The 21,650-nt window shown below is 39.1% G+C and overlaps 1 non-coding gene across 1 annotated transcript; it reads right to left on the reverse strand.

Annotated features, from left to right (window-relative positions):
• Positions 1-9,047: 9,047 nt before the first annotated feature.
• On the reverse strand, positions 9,048-9,151 carry LOC112713434 (small nucleolar RNA R71). Its single transcript, XR_003158407.1, has one exon. It is a non-coding gene; the product is annotated as a small nucleolar RNA R71 (small nucleolar RNA).
• Between the last annotated feature and the right edge of the window lie 12,499 nt (positions 9,152-21,650).

Raw genomic sequence — 21,650 nt, forward strand, 5'->3', positions numbered from 1 at the left:
TTGAATTATATTTAATTTGATATAAAATGCAAATGATTTCAAAAACTATAGTTCAAGAAATGATCCGTCGAAGTTCACCAAAAGTCCATTTTTACCAAAATTCTCTAAACCTCAATTTTACCAAAATCTCATATTCCACATTCAAAACAGTCATAATATACCTATATCATATTCACATATCCTCCATTTCATTCCACAACCTAAAATTCACATTTCATCATCTCCATACCAAATCATCAATTAGTTTATTAATCTCTCAAATAATACACAACAACATCACACATCAACAATTCCTCATACACAAATCCATCACTTATCACCCATCATTTACCACAATAGTCACCCTACACCAATCTTAACATAACATTAATAATCCATCATCATGCAACATAAACTCAAAGTCATTATACATCATAATCATCAACATTTAATTTCAATCCTATCATGGTTCACTAGCCTAAGTGTCCAGAAATATTATATATTACATAGAGGAAACTAAAACCATACCTTGGCCGATTCCTAATATGCACAAGACACTACTTTGAGTCCAAACAATCTTTCAATCACCAACAAATCATCAATCTCACCATCAAAGCTCCAAATCAACTCCAACAAGTGCAAGAACTTAACTAAAACCATTTAAATTACCATAAATCAATACCTATCATTTCTAAATACATAAATTCACAAGTTAAAGAATTTCTTTACCTTTTCCAATGGTATTTGGGCCACAAACCACCAATAGCCCAACCTTAGAGACCACCTAATCAATCAAAACACAAAAATTCACTCAAAACCAAAATCTAAATTTTTGAAATTCTTGGGGCAGTATACTGGGCAGAGATGAGTAAAACGCTTACCACAATACCTAGTTATAAGTGACGGACTCAGCGAGAGCTTCGCGTAGCCACTGACAGCACGCAAATCAGAGCATCATAGCTCGAGATATGGCCACCAAAAATTGTATGTGAATAGTAACACTGTCTCTTTTAGCTCTCCACTCACCTCTCATGCAGCTACTGTTGTGTGTTATTATGAAGGGGAGTGTGGCTGAAGTGGCCACTAAAGAGAGTATATATGTGTTGGGCTTGGGCCCAGTCTAACCCATTGATAGCGGGAAACTAGATTTCCACACAAACTAGCCGGCAAGTGCACCGGGTCGCATCAAGTAGTAAACTCACAAGAGTGAGGTTGATTCCATGAAGATTGATTGGATTAAGCAACTTCAGTTAGGTGATGAATTTAGTTAAGCGAATATTGAAGAATTGAGTGGAATTGACTTAACCGAAAGTAAATTTAAAGAAACTGGAAATGGTGAAGGTAAATTGGCATAAAAGTAAATAGCAGAAAATTAAATAGATTGTAACTTGAAGTGTAAGCAAGTAAAAGAGCTGAAGCTTAAATTGCAAGAAAAGTAAATGCTGAATTATAAAGTGCGAGAAATTTAAATTGTAGAATCTAAATTGGTAGAGAACTTAAATTGCATGAACAATAAAGGGATTTGGGTGTAATCTAAATGGAAATTTTGAGAAAGTGGTTCATCAGGGATTGGAGGTACTGTAATCCTGCCTGAATCAATTAGTCTCAACTCCTTTCTCAATCATTTAAGTAGATTTATGGCAGATTGAAATTGATTAGATCCCAATTCCTTGGCAACCCAATCTTTCTAATCACAATCAATCTTGCCAATTCCTTGATGTAATTGTCATGAGAAGAATTAAAGCACATTCTCTTATCCATAAGCCACACAAATTCTCAGAACCTTAATTCCTCCCGATTAGTGTTGATAATGAGAATTGTGTTGGAGAGAGCTTCAGTTCAAATGAAGGTGATTCCCCTTCCGAGGCTCACACCCACATTCACTGAACTAACCCCCTTCCGGAGTGAATAATTCACAAACAAAGCAGAAGATATCCAATTTCTACAAAAATGAAATTAAAAGAAGAAGAATTTCATTGATTCATTGGAATTACAGTAGAGCTCTTCCCCCTAATGAATTTGGGGTTTAGTTTATCATAGCTTAAAATAAAATTATGCAGAAGATAAAGAACAAAATAAAATAGAACTTAAATCTAAAAATTCTAAAAGAGAGACTAAAAAGAGATGAAAAGAAAGTCTAAAGGCCGAACCCCCTATGAAATCAAATCTTCTCCTATTTATACACTTTCTAATCTAGTCCTCTAGTACTTGGAATGGGATTTTTGGCCTTCTGATGGAGTGGGTTAGAGGTGGTACTGGGTTACTACTTCCAGGAGAATGTAATGTTTGCGAATTGAGCACAGCGTTCACTTACTCACGCGTACGCGTCCTCCGCGCGTGCGCGTCCCCTGTTATCCTTGCATACTTACGCGTCCGCGTCCTGTGCGCTTGCTCATCCTTGATAGCATTCATTAAATGAGCGCTACATTCGTGCTATGAACGCTCCCATGCGAGCGCGTCCTTTGTGCCTACGCGTGCTTCATCTCGTGCTCCATCGACGCGTGCACGCCATGCGTGCGTGTGCGTCGGGTGCAAAACTTTCAATCCCAAACTCAAAATGCCCGAAAATGTTCACTAAGTTAATGTAGCGCTCTCTTTGCAAATGAGTGCCAAGCACATCCACGAGTACGCGTCATGCGTGTGTGCGCGTGGATTTTCAAAAGTCATTGCCGACGCATAAGCGCCTTGTGCGCGTGGGCGTCGCTACTGAGCATATCGTTCCTTAATTGAATGTAGCGTTGCCCTGGAATGCATCTCTTTCTCTCCATTTTGTCACCTAAAATCAACCAAACAAGAAATCAAAGTCTCACCAAAATCATAAGAAATTGCATCGTTTATAATAATCACTTAATTCTTGCATAAATCTCATGATTTTGTATAAAATTAATGATGTTTGATTAGATCAAGATAAGCATGAAATTCCACTCCAATCACTTACTTATTGTGCAAGAAAGCGCATAAAACTAAGTGAAACAAATAAAAAATGCTGATAAAACTAGCATAAGATGACTTGTCATCACAACACCAAACTTAATCCTTGCTTGTCCCCAAGCAAGCACTAAAACATGAGAAGGAATGAATGAAAACAGAGAAGCAGGTATGCCCTCATTATCAGGTAATTGGATCTGGTTCATGGGATTTTATGCAGATGTAATTGAAGCTCAGCTTTTATTAGATTTCAGGATTAAAATGTCCCTTTAAATGATAACTGAAGTTGCTGCTGTGAACCTTATTATTCATCCATCCTTGGTGTTTGATTTTTCTTTTGTTTTGTTTTTTTTTTTCTGCTGAGAAGTTTTCACTTTTATTCTCTGCTGAGTGTTATGTGTTACAGCACCTTTTTATCTTTGCTTTGCCATCAACACATCTTCACCACAAACACTTGGCTCATAATTCATCCTAAGACATTGATGCCCAGCTCCTCTTTGGGTCACTTAATGCTTTGTAATTAGGTTGCTCTTGATAGTGGATTTTTGGTTGGTAATACCAGATTAATTAATCCAAGTTACCAAGTTTTGAAATACTCCTCAGAACCTAATAATCCAAGCAGATCCTAATACAATAGTACCACAGGCATGTATCCTAAGGTTCAAGCTATTGGTGTCTAGCCTTATTATTTATTTTTGATTGCCAATTCTTGGCTTTTTCTTCCTTTCCTTCTCATCCTTCCTTTTTCCAAGGGTCTTTGTTAATTAGGAGTTCACAAACAGCAGCCTAGTTCATACTATAGGGGAACATTCTATCCTTTATCCTTTGTTAGTGAGCTTGCTTAAAGAATCAAACATATACCACCACTGAACTTTATTTTCATTCCTAACACATTAGACAGTTACTTTTTGTTTCAATCATTTTTTCTTATTGATGCAGAAGGGATACAAAACATATATTCAAGCAGATGAAGATGAAAACAAGCATTTAAACTAGAGCAATTACTAGACATCCAAATTCGCACTAATGAACTAATCAGCAAGGTATACAGAAACTTCTGATTCAGAATATTTCAAAGCAAAATAAATTTTGTGACAATACAACCTCTGAGGAGTGTCTTCAAGCTTCCCTTTTGTCCTCATTATTTATGATTTTTGCATTTCTTTTGGCGATGATGTACTATTCATTCAAGAGGCTGAATGCCTTTTCTGCACAACTATTGGAAGTTGCTTATTTTCCAAGCACTTAGGTAGATGGTTAGCATGCATGAATTATTGTAGGTCCTTGAACTTACTTTGGTGAGGGAACACCAAACTTAGTCCCTTGCTACTGTCTATAATGCATCAGTTATATGAAACCCTGTGCTTTTGAAGGAAATAAATTAGATGCTAGAAATTAAACAGGTGTTGAGTAGTTTCTCTGATTGTTTGGAGCTAGTGATAGATCTTGTAGAAGTGTGTAATGAGTTCTTAAGGAGACTTTTGATGGAACACCAAACTTAGAATCATACACTCACTCTTAAGTTGTTTTGGTGTGCAACACCAAACTTAGCTCCCTTTAATACAGAGAAATCTACTCCACTTTTATTGAAATAGAAATGAAAAGAACTACCTCAGGTTGGGTTACTTCCCAACAAGCGCTTCTTTATCGTCATTAGCTTGACGTTCTTCGTCCTTGTTCATCCCAGCTCATGAATGCTTTCTTCTTTGTCCCAATGGCCTCCCAAATAATGCTTTGTCCTGTGACCGTTTGCTATGAAAATGTTTGTTCTTTGTTGCTTCATTCCGAAGTTCAAGGCTTCCATAAAAAAGAACCTTTGTCACCAAGTAAGGACCAGTCCATTTGGACTTGAGTTTTCCAAGAAAAACTTTGAGCTTGGAGTTATACAAGAGTACTTGCTGTCCTGGTTTGAATTCCTTCTTTGAGATCTTTTTGTCATGCCATCTCTTAGCATTTTCTTTGTATATCTTGGCAATTTCATAGGCGTCTAGTCTAAACTCGTCTAAGTCATTTAGTTGTAGTAATCTCTTCTCCCCTGCTACTTGAGAATCAAGGTTGAGGAGTTTAGTAGCCTATAATGCTTTATGTTTAAGCTCTACAGAGAGGTGACAGGACTTGCCATATAATAAATGAAAAGGGGACTTTCCAATAGGAGTTTTAAAAGTGGTCCTGTATGCCCAGGGAGCATCTTCTAATTTTCTAGCCCAATCCTTTCTTGTGTTTCCCACTGTTTTCTCCAAAATCCTCTTCAACTCCCTATTTGCAAGCTTTGCTTGGCCATTGGTCTGTGGGTGATATGGTGTGGATACTTTATGCATCACCCCATATTTTTGAAGTAGTTTCTCCATTTGTTTGTTACAAAAATGGCTACCACCATCACTGACAAGACCCTTAGGCACTCCATATCTAGTAAAAATGTGCTTCTTAAGGAATTGAAAGATAATTTGTGCATCACATGTGGTTGTTGCTATGGCTTCCACCCACTTTGAGACATACTCAACTACCACAAGTATGTATTTGAAGGAGTATGAAGGTGGAAAAGGGCCTATAAAATCTATGCCCCAAAGATCAAAGAGTTCTACCCCTAGGATGTAGTTCTGAGGCATCTCATTCCTTTTTGTCAATCATCCAGTTCTCTGGCATTCATTGCATAGATGGATGAACTCCCTGGCATCCTTGAATATGGTTGGCCAATAAAATCCACTTTTGAGTACCTTGGCAGCTGTCCTTTCTGGTCCAAAGTGACCACCATAGGCTGAATTATGACAATGCCACAGTATGTCTTTCAATTCATTCTCAGCAACGCATTTCCTAATTAGTCCATCTAGACACCTCCTGAATAAGAATGGTTCATCCCATAAGAATTTCTTGGCTTCATTGAGCAACTTCTTCACTTGTTGCTTGGTGAATTCTTAGGGAATCTTCCTTCCAACCTTATAGTTTGCAATATCTTCAAACTGAGGGGCTTAATAGATTTGCAAAAGGTGTTCATCTGGAAAGCTTTCGTTCGCTGGATGTGAAGCTTCTTGATTTGTTTCTTGTGGTAGCCTGAAGCCAAGGCATCTTGGCTAGTTTCACTGACCTTTTCTTTACTATTTTAGGGTAGTTTCATGCATTTTCTTAGTAAATAAGAAAGTTTTGGGTAAAAATACACTTACATCTTGATTCAAGCAAACATTGTGAACTTTACATGATTTCATGAGAATTATGCAAGAATTGAATGATAAAATGGATAATGCATGATCTCATGACTTAAAACAGAGCTTTGATGCACTTTATTTGCTTGATTTCAGGACAAAGGAAGCAAGGAAGAGCCACGTTAGCAGCACGTTAGTCTAACTAATGTGAGAGCTAACACTGAATGGGAGTAAGTTTACAGATTTAATGGAAAAAGTGATCGCCAATAATGCCTTCGAAAGCCATCATAGCCCACGTTAGTTGCCATGTTAGTTACAATAATGTGGGAGCTAACGTGGAAAGGAAATGGGAGCTCCAACGTTAGTGGTAAAGGTGAACACCACTAACGTTCCAAAAGGCCACACTTAGCCACGTTAAGAGTCACGTTAATCCAATTAACGTGAACTCTAACGTGAAAGGAGAAAGAAATTGCAAACGTTAGTGACACTCACCTTTGTCACTAACGCTGGACTAAGCCAATATTGCCTACGTTAGTGGTCACGTTAAGACCACTAACATGAAGGGTAACGTAGAGCAAGGAATGATAGGCCAATGTTAGTGACACTCACCTTTGTCACTAACGTTGGAGATGGCAATTACCACCACGTTAGTGGTCACGTTAATTCCATTAACGTGAGGCACTAACGTGGGAAGAAGGGGTATTTTGAAGCGTTAGTGACAAAGGTGAGTGTCACTAACGCCCTCGAAGCTTGGGCATGCCCACGTTAAGGGCCACGTAAGTTACACTAACGTGGATCACTAACGTGGGGAAGAGAGTAAGAAGCAACGTTATTGGTAAAGGTGAATGCCAATAACGTTTGCGAAGGACAAAAAGGCAACGTTAGTGGTCACGTTAGTGCCACTAACGTTGAAATTAACGTGGATCAATTTGGTTTGGAGCGTTAGTGAAAAAGGTTATCGTCACTAACGTTTTCGAACCTAAATTTTCACTTAACGTTAACACCACTAACGTCCACCCATACCTGACTCACACTTTTTCTGCAAGCAAATCTGAGCCCACTGAAGATTATAACTGCTTCAACTCAAGATCAAAGGCCCATATCCAAGACTTGAAGAGCTGACTAAAAGATCAAGAAGAGTAGTATATATAGGAGTAGTTTTGAACTAGAAAGAGGCTTGGCATTATTGGGAACTACATTCTGTATATTTACTTTTCCTGCAAATTCTAGTTTACTTTCACAATGCACTCTTCTCTATCATCTTCCATTTTCAGAGCTATGAACAACTAAACCCCTTTTCATTAGGTTAGGGAGCTCTATTGTAATTTGATGGATCAATTATAGTTTTTATTCTTCTTCCTCTCTTTTCCCTTGATTTGCTAGAAAGATTTCGTTCTTAAATCAATTGGTTAGTTGTCTTGGAAAAGAAACTCTCCATAATTGGATCTCCTCTGAGCCTTGGAAGAGGGATGAGGAGATCATGCTAGAAATACTTTCTCATGTTGGACTAAATTGGGGTTTGGATGGATATAGTGACATGTAATCCTACCAACACGTTGATTTGGAAATGCATGTGGTATAATCAGTGACCATACTTCATGTCTTCTCATGAGCAATTAAATCAAGGAATTGGGCAATTATTTAAGCTTAGAGATATTGGATTGCCAAGGAATTGGGATCCAATCACTTAAGATTGCCAAGGAGATCAATGAATGCATTGATTGAGGAAGAGATGAGAATGAACTTGATCCGAAGAATGCAACATCTCCTAAGCCCAATGAATTCCCCATTTCTGATCTTACCCATTCTCTTTATTTTCTGCCATTTACTTTTATGTTCATCTCCCAAAATCCCCATTTAAGATTTTGTAATTTACTTTCTGCAATTTACATTCCGCCATTTATTTCAAGTATTTACATTTTCTGTCATTTGGTTTTCCGCCATTTAATTTTCTGCAATTATCACTCAACTTCTGCTTAGCTCAACTAGAACATTCCTCCAATTAAAGTTGCTTGACCAATCAATCTCTGTGGGATTCGACCTCACTCTATTGTGAATTTTTACATGACGACAATTCGGTATACTTACCGAGGGAAATTTGTTGAGAGACAAGTTTCTATGCATCAAGTTTATGGTGCCGTTGCTGGGGATTGATTTTGTATCGACAATGATTAAGTTGGAGAATAACTAGATTGAGCAGTTTTCTTTGTTTTGATTATTTCATCTTAGTCATTTACTTCCAGTTTAGCTATTTCGTTTCTGTTTTTTTCTTCTTCGTCTGTTTTCCTTGCAATCTACCATTTAGTTCACTAACCCAGTAACTGTTTGATACCTTGCACCACTCACAATAACAGCCTTTCTAACAAGAGTAATTTCTTCATTTATTTTCTTTCTTGCTTTTTGCTTTATTGGTTGTATGACGGTAGAAGAAGCGGAGCTTCAACTTCCTTTGATTCTAAACCTGAGAGGACCTTTCTTAGATTAAGGAGGAAAGCAAGAGAGAAGAGAGTGGTTGGTGCTGAGAAAGAGGAAGAGTATTTTAAAACAGACATGGAAGAGAATATAGAGAACCACCATGAAAAAGAAGCTCACAACCATGCCAGAGAAGGCCCAGTAAATCATGCTGGGCAAGAGAGAAGAGTTCTAGGCTCTTACATCAACCCAAACCCAGAAAATTGTGGAAGTATCATTCAAAAGCCAACCATACATGCCAATAACTTTGAACTGATGTCCCAGCTCATCAACCTTATTCAGAACAACTGTGCATTCGGAGAAAGTGCCCAAGAAGACCCCAATCAACACCTAACCACATTCCTAAGAATATGTGATACTGTGAAGTCTAATGGAGTTCATTCGGATGTCTATAGACTACTATTGTTCCCTTTTTCACTTAGGGACAAGGCATCTAAATGGTTGGAATCCTTCCCGAAGGAGAGTTTAACAGCCTGGGAAGATGTGGTAAACAAATTCTTGGCAAGATTCTACCCTCCTCAAAGAATCAACAGGTTAAGAGCTGAGGTACAAACCTTCAGGCAACAAGATGGTGAAACTCTCTATGAGGCATGGGAGAGGTTTAAGGACTTAACAACAAGGTGCCCACCAGACATGTTCAATGAATGGGTGCAACTACACATTTTCTATGAGGGTCTTTCTTATAAATCAAAGAAAGAAAGACGTAGACCATTCATCAGGGGGGTCTCTAAACAAGAAGAAAACCATTGAAGAAGCCATAGATGTCATCGAGACTGTAGCTGAGAATGACTACTTCTATTCTTCTGAAAGGACCAATACTCAAGGAGTGATAGAGCTAAACCATATGAATGCACTGATGGCTCAAAACAAGATGATCACCAAGCAGTTAGCTGACCTTACCAAGAAGATAGAAGAGAACCAAGTTGCAGAAGTCACTACTTCATCACCAGCTCAAGAAGGAGTAAATATAGAGGAAGAGAGTGACTGGGCACAAGCCAACTATATTGGGAACTCACCTAGGCAAGCCCATGACCCATACTCCAAAATTTATAATCCTGGTTGGAAGAACCACCCAAACTTTGGGTGGAAAAATCAATAAGATCAAGGACAGGATCAAAGACGTCACAACCCTAACAACAATGCAACTCACTAGCATTCCACACAGAGACCATATCAACACCCACCCAATAGTGCCTCTCAACATTCACATCAAAACCAAAATGGCCCTTCTCACCCCTCCTACCTCAATTCACCATCACCACCCGAAGATAGACTCTCTAGAATTGAGACTCTACTTAAAGGTATATGTAAGGAAGTTCAAGACAGTAAAGCATTCCAGGAAGAAGTGCGATCCGATATGCAGAATCAAGATGCTTCCATCAAGAAACTTGAAGCATAAATTAGCTACCTATTCAAGCAAGTCCTTAGCCACAACATTCGTAGCAACACTAATTCAACCCCAATGGAGGAGTGTCAGGCTATTAAACTCAGAAGTGGGAAGGAATTGAAGGAGACCTCTAAGAAACAACAAGAGAAGAACTCGGATGAAAAGGAAAAGGGACAAGATGAAGATCAAGTTTCCACTCCCAATTCACATCAAAAAGGAGAAGTACTGAAGTCATACGTTCCAAAAGCCCCATACTCTCAGCAATTGAAGAAGAGGGGAGAGGATAGCCAATTCTCAAGATTCATAGAAATCTTCAAGAAATTACAGATTAACATACCCTTTGCTGAAGCAATAGAGCAAATGCCGCTCTATGCCAAGTTCTTGAAGGAGTTGATGACCAAGAAGAGAAGCTGGAAGAACAACGAGACTGTGGTACTAACCGAAGAATGTAGTGCCATCATTCAGCATAAATTACCCAAAAAATTGAAGGATCCTGGGAACTTCCAGATTCCTTGTATCATAGGAGAAATCACAGTGGAAAAGGCTTTATGTGATTTAGGAGCTAGCATAAATCTGATGTCCTTAGCGATGATGAGAAAAATGAGGATTGAGGAGGCCAAGCCAACAAGAATGGCCCTGTAACTGGCAGAATGATCATTCAAGTTTCCTCACGGAGTAGTAGAAGACTTGTTGGTGAAGGTAGGAGACTTCATCTTCCCAGCAAACTTTGTAGTGTTCGATATAGAGGAAGGAGCCAAGACCTCTATCATCTTAGGAAGGCCATTTTTAGCCACTGCCGGAGCCATCATTGATGTCCAAAAGGGTGAACTTATCCTTAGACTATATGAGGAGAAAATGATATTCAATGTGTTCAAGGCTATGAGTTACCCACAATACTCATTGGGAGAATGTATGAGGTTAGATTCAGTGGAAGCTGTAATGCAATAGACTTTTGAAGAGGAAGAACTTGAGGGATTGACAGAAGAAGAGGAATCAGCATCAAGCAAAGAGGCTGCAATAGCTGAGGTTCATGTTCAGCACACACTAGAGGAGAAGAATGAAAGAAAAGAAGCACCCAAACTTGAACTAAAGGCACTGCCCCCCACTCTCAAGTATGCATATTTAGGAGAGAATGAAAGCTATCCAGTGATCATAAACTCAACCCTCAGCCAAGAGCATGAGGAGGAATTACTCCAAGTATTGCAAAAGCATAAGGATGTCATTGGATGGACATTTTCTGACTTGAAGGGAATCAGTTCAGCCATATGCATGCATAAGATGCTGTTGGAAGATGATACCAAACCTTCCATTCAACCCCAAAGGAGGCTGAATCCAGTCATGAAGGAAGTGGTACAGAAGGAAGTCATGAAGCTGTGGCAGGGAGGGGTAATCTACCCAATTTCGGATAGCCCATGGGTCAGCCCCGTCCAAGTGGTCCCCAAGAAAGGAGGAATCATTGTAGTACCCAATGAAAGAAACGAGCTAATCCCTACAAGAACTGTCACAAGGTGGAGGATGTGCATTGATTACAGAAAACTCAATGAAGCCACAAGAAAAGATCACTTCCTACTCCCCTTCATGGATCAGATGCTGGAAAGACTTGCAGGACATGCATATTATTGTTTTCTAGATGGTTATTCAGGATATAACCAAATAGTGGTTGATCCAAGAGACTAGGAGAAAACATCATTTACTTGCCCATATGGAGTGTTTTCCTACAGGCGCATGCCATTTGGGCTATGTAATGCACCTGCAACTTTTCAACGCTGCATGCTTTCCATCTTCTCGGAAATGATAGAGAAGTTCATTAAAGTCTTTATGGATGACTTTTCAGTATTCGGGGATTCCTTTCCTAATTGCCTAAATCATCTTGCATTGGTATTAAAAAGATGTCAAGAGACCAATCTGGTCTTGAATTGGGAAAAATGCCATTTTATGGTGACAGAAGGAATAGTCCTTGGCCATAAAGTTTCTAACCAAGGCATTGAGGTAGACAGAGCTAAGGTGGAACTAATTGAAAAATTACCTCCACCAAGTGATGTCAAGGCAATTAGGAGCTTTTTAGGGCATGCTGGCTTCTACAGAAGATTTATTAAAGATTTTTCAAACATAGCCAAGCCCTTAAGCAATCTCCTTGTATCTGATACACCATTTATCTTTGATGAGAAGTGCATGCTAGCATTCAAAAACTTGAAAAAGAGGTTGTCCTCAGCTCCTATCATCACCCCACCTGATTGGAACTTACCATTCAAACTGATGTGTGATGCATCTGATTTTGCAGTTGGGGCGGTGTTAGGACAGAGGAAAGATAATTTGGTGCATGTCATATACTATGCCAGCAAGGTCATCAATGACACTCAATGAAATTATACCACTACTGAAAAGGAGTTGTTGGCAATAGTTTTTGCATTTGACAAATTTAGATCATACCTCATTGGCTCTAAAGTGATTGTTTTCACCGATCACACAACACTTAAATATCTATTTGCCAAACAGGAATCAAAACCAAGACTGATAAGATGGATCTTATTGTTGCAGGAATTCAATATTGAGATTAGAGACAAAAAAGGTGTGGAGAACAAGGTAGCAGATCATCTATCCAGGATCCCTTATGAGAAAAGTGGTACACATGATACAAGTGTGAATGAGTTCTTTCCAGATGAGCAATTAATGTTAGTTCACAAGGCACCCTGGTTTGCATATATTGCCAATTTTAAGGCAACTGGTGACTTGCCTCCTGGAATCAACAAACATCAAAGAAGAAAACTCATTAATGATGCTAAATATTTCATTTGGGATGAGCCATATCTCTTCAAGAAGTGCTCAGATGGAATCCTTAGGAGGTGCATTTCAGAAGAAGAGGGACGAGAGGTCCTATGAAATTGCCATAGTTCTAGCTTTGGAGGTCATTTTGGAGGAGAAATGACCACAACAAAGGTACTGCAATGTGGGTTCTTCTGGCCTACTATCTTCAAGGATGCTAAGGAACTGGTGAGAAGCTGTGATGAGTGTCAAAGGGCTGGAAATTTGCCCAAGAGAAATGAGATGCCACAGCAATTCATCTTAGAACTCGAACTATTTGATGTATGGGGGATCGACTTCATGGGACCATTTCCAACCTCATATTCGAACAAGTATATTTTGGTGGCAGTGGACTGTGTATCTAAGTGGGTGGAGGCCATGGCAACCCCAACAAATGACAACAAGGTGGTCATGAACTTTCTTAGAAAGAATATCTTCAGCAGATTTGGAGTTCCACGAGCCCTCATCAGTGACGGAGGGAGTCATTTTTGCAACAGACCATTGGAGACTCTACTCCTAAGATATGGGGTGAAGCATAAGGTTGCCACACCTTATCATCCCCAAACAAGCGGGCAAACCGAGATATCCAACAGAGAGTTAAAAAGGATCTTGGAAAAGACTGTGGGGGCATCAAGAAAAGACTGGGCAAAAAAGTTGGATGATGCTCTTTGGGCATATAGGACAGCCTTCAAAACACCAATTGGGATGTTCCCATATCAACTGGTGTATGGAAAGGCCTGTCACTTACCATTAGAGCTGGAGTACAAAGCCTTTTGGGCTCTCAAGATACTAAACCTCGACAGCACTGCTGCATGTGAAAAAAGGGTTTTGCAGCTGCAAGAACTGGAAGAGTTTAAGTCCCAAGCCTATGAAAACACCAAGATCTATAAGGAAAGAGCAAAAAAGAGACATGAGCTCAACCTGGCACCAAGAAGTTTCGAAGAAGGACAACATGTACTCCTCTACAACTCCAAACTGAGACTCTTCCCTGGAAAACTCAAATCAAGGTGGTCGGGACCCTTTCTGGTCACAAAGGTTTCACCTTATGGACACATAGAAATCATGGAAGAAAGCTCAAGGAGGACATTCACAGTGAATGGGCAAAGACTTAAACACTACTTGGGCAACATGGGGGAAGGCCCCAAACAGAAGTATAATCTCAACTAAAGAAGCAACCGTTGAGCTAGCGACACTAAAAAAGCACTTTGTTGGGAGGCAACCCAACCTGAGGTAGTTCTCCTTTCATTATTTTCTCAATAAAAGATTCAAGTAGAGTTCTCTGTATTGTAAGGAGCTAAGTTTGGTGTTGCACACCAAAACAATCCAAGGGTGAATGTGGAACTCTAAGTTTGGTGTTCCACCAAAGACTCCATCTGAAGATTGCATTGCAACCCTTCAATGATAAAGCACTTGCTCTGACAATCAGAGAAACTACTTGACAGATGTTTAATTTCTAGTTCATAGTTTGCTTTTCTAGTTCATAGTTGTTTTCTTAATGAAAGCACATGAGGTTTTTGCATGTATTCAATTTGCTACATTAGGCAAGGAACTAAGTTTGGTGTTCACACACCAAATTAAGTTCAGAAATTCACAAGCATACATGCATGCTAACTATTTTTCAAGTGCTTGGGGAACAAGCAACTTCTAATAATTTTACAGGAATTCAATCAATCCCTTGAAATAACTATACACCATCATCCAAGAAGACAAATAAGGATGCAAAAGCTAGGATGATGATGACTAGAAACAAACAAGAAGACATCAAGAGGTTGTATTGTATTTAACTGTCTCTGAGTTGTAGTGCTTTAATTGAAAGTATGATTGAATAGTGTTCTCAGGGACATTCATATTCTGCTTGTTCCTCTTTATTCAGATATCAAGGTTGCTGGTCTAAGTTCCCGGTTTTCATTTTCATCCTGCTTAAATGTATGCTTGTCCTTTAAGCTAAATAAAAGAAAATGTTAGGAAAAACTAGAGTGGGGTTCATCTTGTGAAGCAAGTTCTCAATGTTTGTGGTATGGTAATTGATTAGCTAAGTTGGTTCACCAACAAGGTATATAGGCAACTATATGCTCTAAATCACATTCTTGAAACACGTCCTATGAGATTAGCCAAACAACAAGTTCCTAATAAGAAAAAGAAAAAGAATAATAAGAGTTTGAAAAAGAAAGAAAAAATAATAAGAAATAAGGCTAGGCACCAAGGGTTGAATCTTGAGGCATGTGTCTGTAGTGCTCCTGTGCAAGGAATATGCTTGGATGAATAAGCTCTCAGGGGTGCCTTATCACTTGATAACTTGGGTTAACTAACCCGGGATTATCAGCTGAAAGTCCACTATCAAGAGCAACCTTTGCTACAGAGCACTTAGTAACCCAAAGAGGTGCTGGACACCAAGGTCTCAAGAAAGAAAGTAACAAACTATATGCCTGTGGTGTGCATGTATGGGGGAGAGAGACTTGAGGGAGTAGGTCCTTAGGCGTGTCTCAACACCTAACACCTTGAACCAACTGGTTCGGGAGTGTTGGCTAAAAGCTTATCTTAAAGAGTCGCCCCCTCACAAAGCACTTAGCCTAAAAGAATGCAATAAACCCTGAAAGGAAAGGGGGAATCAATGAATAAGGATCTCATAGGATGCAATCAGGCGAGTATTCAAGAGCATGATAAGGACCTGAAAACCAGTGAAGGAATGAACCTAAGTTGCTATGCATGAAACCCCAAAAACCAAGAACTTGACTTCTATAATAAGGACTTGTTTCTCTTGTTCTTTCATTCATCGTTCTTATGCTTCAGTACTTGCTTAGGGACAAGCAAGCTTTAAGTTTGGTGTTGTGATGCCAGGGCATCTTGGCCAGTTTCACTGACCTTTTCTTTACTATTTTAGGGTAGTTTCATGCATTTTCTTAGTAAATAAGCAAGTTTTGGGTAAAAATACACTTACATCTTGATTCAAGCAAACATTGTGAACTTTACATGATTTCATGAGAATTATGCAGGAATTGAATGATAAAATGGATAATGCATGATCTCATGACTTGGGACAGAGCTTTGATGCACTTTATTTGCTTGATTTCAGGACAAAGGAAGCAAGGAAAAGCCACGTTAGCAGCCACATTAGTCTAACTACTGTGAGTGCTAACGTGGAATGGGAGTAAGTTTGCAGCGTTAATGGAAAAAGTGATCGCCAAAAACGCCTTCGAAAGCCATCATAGCCCATGTTAGTTGCCACGTTAGTTACATTAACGTGGGAGGTAACGTGGAAAGGAAAGGGGAGCTCCAACGTTAGTGGTAAAGGTGAACACCACTAACGTTCCAAAAGGCCACACTTAGCCACGTTAAGAGTCACGTTAATCGAATTAACGTGAACGATAACGTGGAAGGAGAAAGAAATTGCCAACGTTAGTGACACTCACCTTTGTCACTAACGTTTCATTAAGCCAATATTGCCTACGTTAGTGGTCTCGTTAAGACCACTAACGTGAAGGGTAACGTGGAGCAAGGAATGATAGGCCAATGTTAGTGACATTCACCTTTGTCACTAACGTTGGAGATGACAATTACCACCACGTTAGTGGTCACGTTAATTCCATTAACGTGAGGCACTAACGTGGGAAGAAGAGGTGTTTTGAAGCATTAGTGACAAAGGTGAGTGTCACTAACGCCCTCGAAGCTTGGGCATGCCCACGTTAAGGGCCACGTTAGTTACCCTAACGTGGATCACTAACGTGGGGAAGAGAAGTAAGAAGCAACGTTATTGGTAAAGGTGGATACCAATAATGTTTGCGAATGACAAAAAGGCAACGTTAGTTGTCACGTTAGTGCCACTAACGTTGAAGTTAACATGGATCAATTTGGTTTGGAGCGTTAGTGAAAAAGGTTATCGTCACTAACGTTTTCGAACCCAAATTTTCACTTAACGTTAACACCACTAACGTCCTAACTAACGTCCACCCATGCCTGACTCACAATTTTTCTGCAAGCAAATCTGAGCCTACTGAAGATTGTAAATGCTTCAACTCAAGATCAAAGGCCCATATCCAAGACTTGAAGAGCTGACTAGAATATCAAGAAGAGTAGTATATATAGGAGTAGTTTTGAACTAGAAAGGGGCTTGGCATTATTGGGAACTACATTCTGTATATTTACTTTTTCTGCAAATTCTAGTTTACTTTCACAATGCACTCTTCTCTATCATCTTCCATTTTCAGAGCTATGAACAACTAAACCCCTTTTCATTGGGTTAGGGAGCTCTGTTGTAATTTGATGGATCAATTATAGTTTTCTTCTTCTTCCTCTTTCTTTTCTCTTGATTTGCTAGAAAGCTTTCGATCTTAAATCAATTGGTTAGTTGTCTTCGAAAAGAAACTCTCCATAATTGGATCTCCTCTGAGCCTTGGAAGAAGGATGAGGAGATCATGCTAGAAATGCTTTCTCATGTTGGACCAAATTGGGGTTTGGATGGATATAGTGACATGTAATCCTACCAACACTTTGATTTGGAAATGCATGTGGTATAATCAGTGATCATATTTCATCTCTTCCCATGAGCAATTAATCAAAGAATTGGGCATTTGTTCAAGCTTAGAGAGATTGGGTTGCCAAGGAATTGGGATCCAATCACTTAAGATTGCCAAGGAGACCAATGAATACATTGATTGTGGAAGAGATAAGAATGAACTTGATCCGGAGAATGCAACATCTCTTAAGCCCAATGAATTCTCCATTTCTGATCTTACCCATTCTCTTTATTTTATGTCATTTACTTTTATGTCCATCTCCCCAAATTCCCATTAAGATTTTGCAATTTACTTTTTGCAATTTACATTCCGCCATTTATTTCCAGTATTTACATTTTCTGTCATTTGCATTTAGTTTTCTGCAATTATCACTCAACTTCTGCGTAGCTTAACTAGAACATTCCTCCAATTAAATTTGCTTGACCAATTAATCTTTGTGGGATTCGACCTCACTCTATTGTGAGTTTTTACTTGACGACAATTCGGTATACTTGCCGAGGAAAATTTGTTGAGAGACAAGTTTTCGTGCATCATAGCCTTGATAAGTGATAAGCAACTTGATTTTAACTCCCTTTTCTATTCTTTATTTCAATGTCAAACTCTTGTAGGAGCAATATCCATCTGATGAGTCTTAGTTTGGCATCCTGTTTTGACATCAAATACTTAAGGGCAGCATGGTCAGTATAAACTACAATCTTAGATCCAATCAAGTATGATCTAAACTTATCAAATGCATAAACTACATCCAATAATTCCTTCTCTGTTGTGGTGTAGTTTTTTTGTGCTTCATTCAATACTTTGCTTGCATAATAGATGACATGATGCAAGTTACCTTTCTTTTGTCCCAGTACAGCACCAATAGCAAAATCACTTGCATCACACATAAGTTCAAAAGGTAATTACCAATTTGAGGGTGTGATGATTGGTGCTGTGGTGAGTCTAGTTTTTAAAGTTTTAAAGGCATGCTTACAGTTTTCATCAAAAGTAAAAGGATTATCAACCACTATCAGATTGCTCAGTGGTTTGGCTATTTTTGAAAAATCCTTGATGAATCTTCTATAGAATACAGCATGTCCTAAGAAACTTTTAACAGCTCTCACATTAGTTGGTAAAAGGAGTTTCTCTATGATTTCTACCTTTGCCTTGTCAACTTCTATCCCTTTTCCTGAAACTTTGTGACCAAGAACTATTCCTTCGGGCACTATAAAATGGCATTTTTCCCAATTTAAAACCAAATTAGTTTCTTGGCATATTTTCAAGACTAAGGTAAGATGATGCAAGCAAGCATTGAAAATGTCCCCAAAAATAGAGAAGTCATCGATAAAAACTTCAATAAACTTTTCTACCATATCTGAGAAGATTGATAGCATGCCTCTCTGGAAGGTAGCTGGGGTAATATACAACCCGAATGGCATTCTTCTATATGCAAAGACTCCAAAGGGACAGGTGAATGAGGTTTTCTCCTGATCCATAGGGTCCACCACTATTTGATTGTAGCCAGAATATCCATCCAGGAAGCAGTAATAGGCCTGGCAAGCCAACCTTTCAAGCATTTGGTAAATGAAGGAGAGGGGGAAGTGGTATTTTCTCATGGCATCATTTATCCTTCTATAATCAATACACATTCTCCGTCCTGTTACTGTTCTTGTGGGGATAAGCTCATTCTTCTCATTAGCAATGACAGTCATCCCACCTTTCTTTGGCACCACTTGAACTGGGCTCACCCATAAGCTATCAGATATAGGATAAATGATCCCTGCATTCCATAACTTCATCACTTCTTTCTGAACAACTTCTTTCATTGTGAGGTTTAGCCTTCTCTGAGGTTGAACCACCGGTTTAGAATTGTCCTCCAAAAGTATCTTGTGCATGCATATGGCAGGGCTTATGCCTTTCAAGTCATCAATGGTCCACCCCAGTGCATCTTTGTCGGCTTTCAATACAGCAAGAAGGTTGCCTTCTTCTTCTTCACTTAAGGCAGAGTTAATAATCACTGGAAAGCTATCCTCTTCACCAAGGAATGCATATTTAAGATGTGAGGGAAGAGGCTTCAATTCTTGTTTTGGTTTTTCCTTTGTCTTGCCTTTAGAGGAAATTTCAATTACTTGTTATTCAGAGGCCTCTTGAATGGCTTCTATCTATTCTTCTTGTTCTTCTTGACCGTTGTCTTCAAACACTTCTTCCATCAGTTCTTCTATCATTTCCACTCTCATGAGTTGTGCCTTCTCAGAAGGATATTGCATGGCTTTGAAAATATTAATGATCATTTGTTCATCATGCACCCTGAGGATCATTTTTCCTTTTTCTACATCAATAATAGCTCTTGCTGTGGTAAAAAAAGGTCTACCCATGATGATCGAGTTATGTCCTTCTTCTTCCATGTCTAAAACTACAAAGTCTTCTGGGAATATGAACTTTTCCACCTTAACCAGGAGATTTTCTACCACTCCATTGGGTCTGATAAGTGACCTGTCAGCTAGTTGCAATGACATTCTTGTAAGCTTCACCTCTTCAATAGATAGCCTTTTTATCATGGAAAGTGGCATCAGATTAATGCTTGAGCCTAAGTCGCATAAAGCCTTCCCAATTGACAGGTTGCCAATGATACAAGATAGAAAGAAACTTCCAGGATCTTTAAGTTTTGGTGGCAAGCCTTTTTTGAATCACAGCACTGCACTCTTGAGTTAGAATTACTGTTTCTTTTTCATCCCAACTTCTCTTTTTGTTGATAAGCTCCTTGAGAAATTTTGCATATAAAGGCATCTGCTCCAAGGCTTCAGCAAGTGGAATATCGATTTCCATCTTCTTAAAAACCTCTAAGAACTTGGGGGAATTGTTGGTCTTTGAGCTCTCTATTGAACCTTTGAGGATTTGGAAAGGGAGGAGTGTATGGCTTCTCCACTTTCTTCTGTTCGTGTAGGTGCTCCTCCATGACTTTTTTTCCCTTTCTTTGAGTCTTGATGTCCTTCCTCTTTCTTTCTGGACTCCTCTTGGTCTTTTCCTTTTGCTGTCACCTCTTTCTTGCTATTGTCCTCATCATTCTCTGCTGGCCTCTTGTTAGCTTCTTTGTTATTCTCCAAAGTTATTCCACTTCTCAATTGGATTGCTTTACATTCTTCTTTGGGATTGGGAATGGTGTCACTTGGAAGTGTATTGGGTGATCTTTCAGTTACTTTTTGCTTGGATAATTGTCCAATTTGCCTTTCTAGATTCCGTAGTGAGGCTTCATGGTTCTTATTGGCCAATTCTTGATGCTTGATCATCTTTTCCATCATCATCTCCAAGTTGGAGATTCTTTGAGCTTATTGGGGTGGTTGTGGTTGATTGTGGGGTGTTGAGGGTGGATCATAGTTGTTTTGGTTAATTGCTGGGTTATTTGGTGGATAGTAGTTAGATAGAGGTTGACTGTTTTGTGGTTTTCTGTATTGATTTTGGTTAGTGTTTTAATGATTTTGATGGTTTGTGTTTCTGGAGTTATTTTGGTTTGAATTTCTCTGCCACGGCTGCTGGTTTTGGTTAACTCCCCACCTCAAATTAGGGTGGTTCCTCCAGGATGAGTTGTAGGTGTCTCTATAGAACTCATTTTGTCCAGCTACTTGGTTGTGCATGTATTGGACTTGCTCAGGCTGTTGCTCTTCATAGCTCTCTTCATTTTGTCCCCATGCAGGTGATGGTTGACTTGTTGTGTTTACTATAGCTACTTGTAGACCATCTATCCTTTTTGCCATCATCTCCATTTGTTGTTGAATCTGTTGGTGCATCACCTTGTTTTGTGCCAAGATGGTATCCACATCTTCAAGTTCTAATACACCTCTCTTTGGAGCTAGTTGGCATTGCCTTTGATGAGCATAGAAGTACTAGTTATTGGCTACAGTGTCTATTAGATTCTGAGCTTTCTCAGCTGACTTTATTAGTTTTACTGAACCTCCAGCAGAATAATCCAAGGCTTCTTCAGCTTTTAGAGTCAATTCCTCATAAAAATTCTGAAGTCTGTCCCATTCATTAAACATCTCTGGTGGACACTTCCTAATCAAGGCTTTGTATCTCTCCCAAGCCTCATAAAGTGATTCTCCATCCATTTGGGTGAATGTTTGCACTTCTGTCTTCAATCTTATGATCCTCTGAGGTGGGTAGAACTTAGCCAAAAATTTGCTCACTAAATCCTCCCAGTTGTTGATGCTTTCTTTGGAAAATGCTTCTAACCATTGAGTTACCTTATCTTTCAAGGAAAATGGAAACAACAGCAACTTATAGATGTCTGGGTGTCTTAACTGTGTCACATATCCTCAAAAAGATGGCGAGATGTTGATTTGGGTCTTCTAAGGGACCTCCTCCATAAGAACAGTTGTTTTGCACCAAAGTGATAAGCTGAGGCTTCAACTCAAAGTTATTGGCATGAACATTTAAAGTGAGTATACTGCTTCCACAGTT

The sequence above is a fragment of the Arachis hypogaea genome, chromosome 9 (genome assembly GCF_003086295.3).
Source record: "Arachis hypogaea cultivar Tifrunner chromosome 9, arahy.Tifrunner.gnm2.J5K5, whole genome shotgun sequence".
NCBI classification, from domain to species: Eukaryota; Viridiplantae; Streptophyta; class Magnoliopsida; order Fabales; family Fabaceae; genus Arachis; species Arachis hypogaea.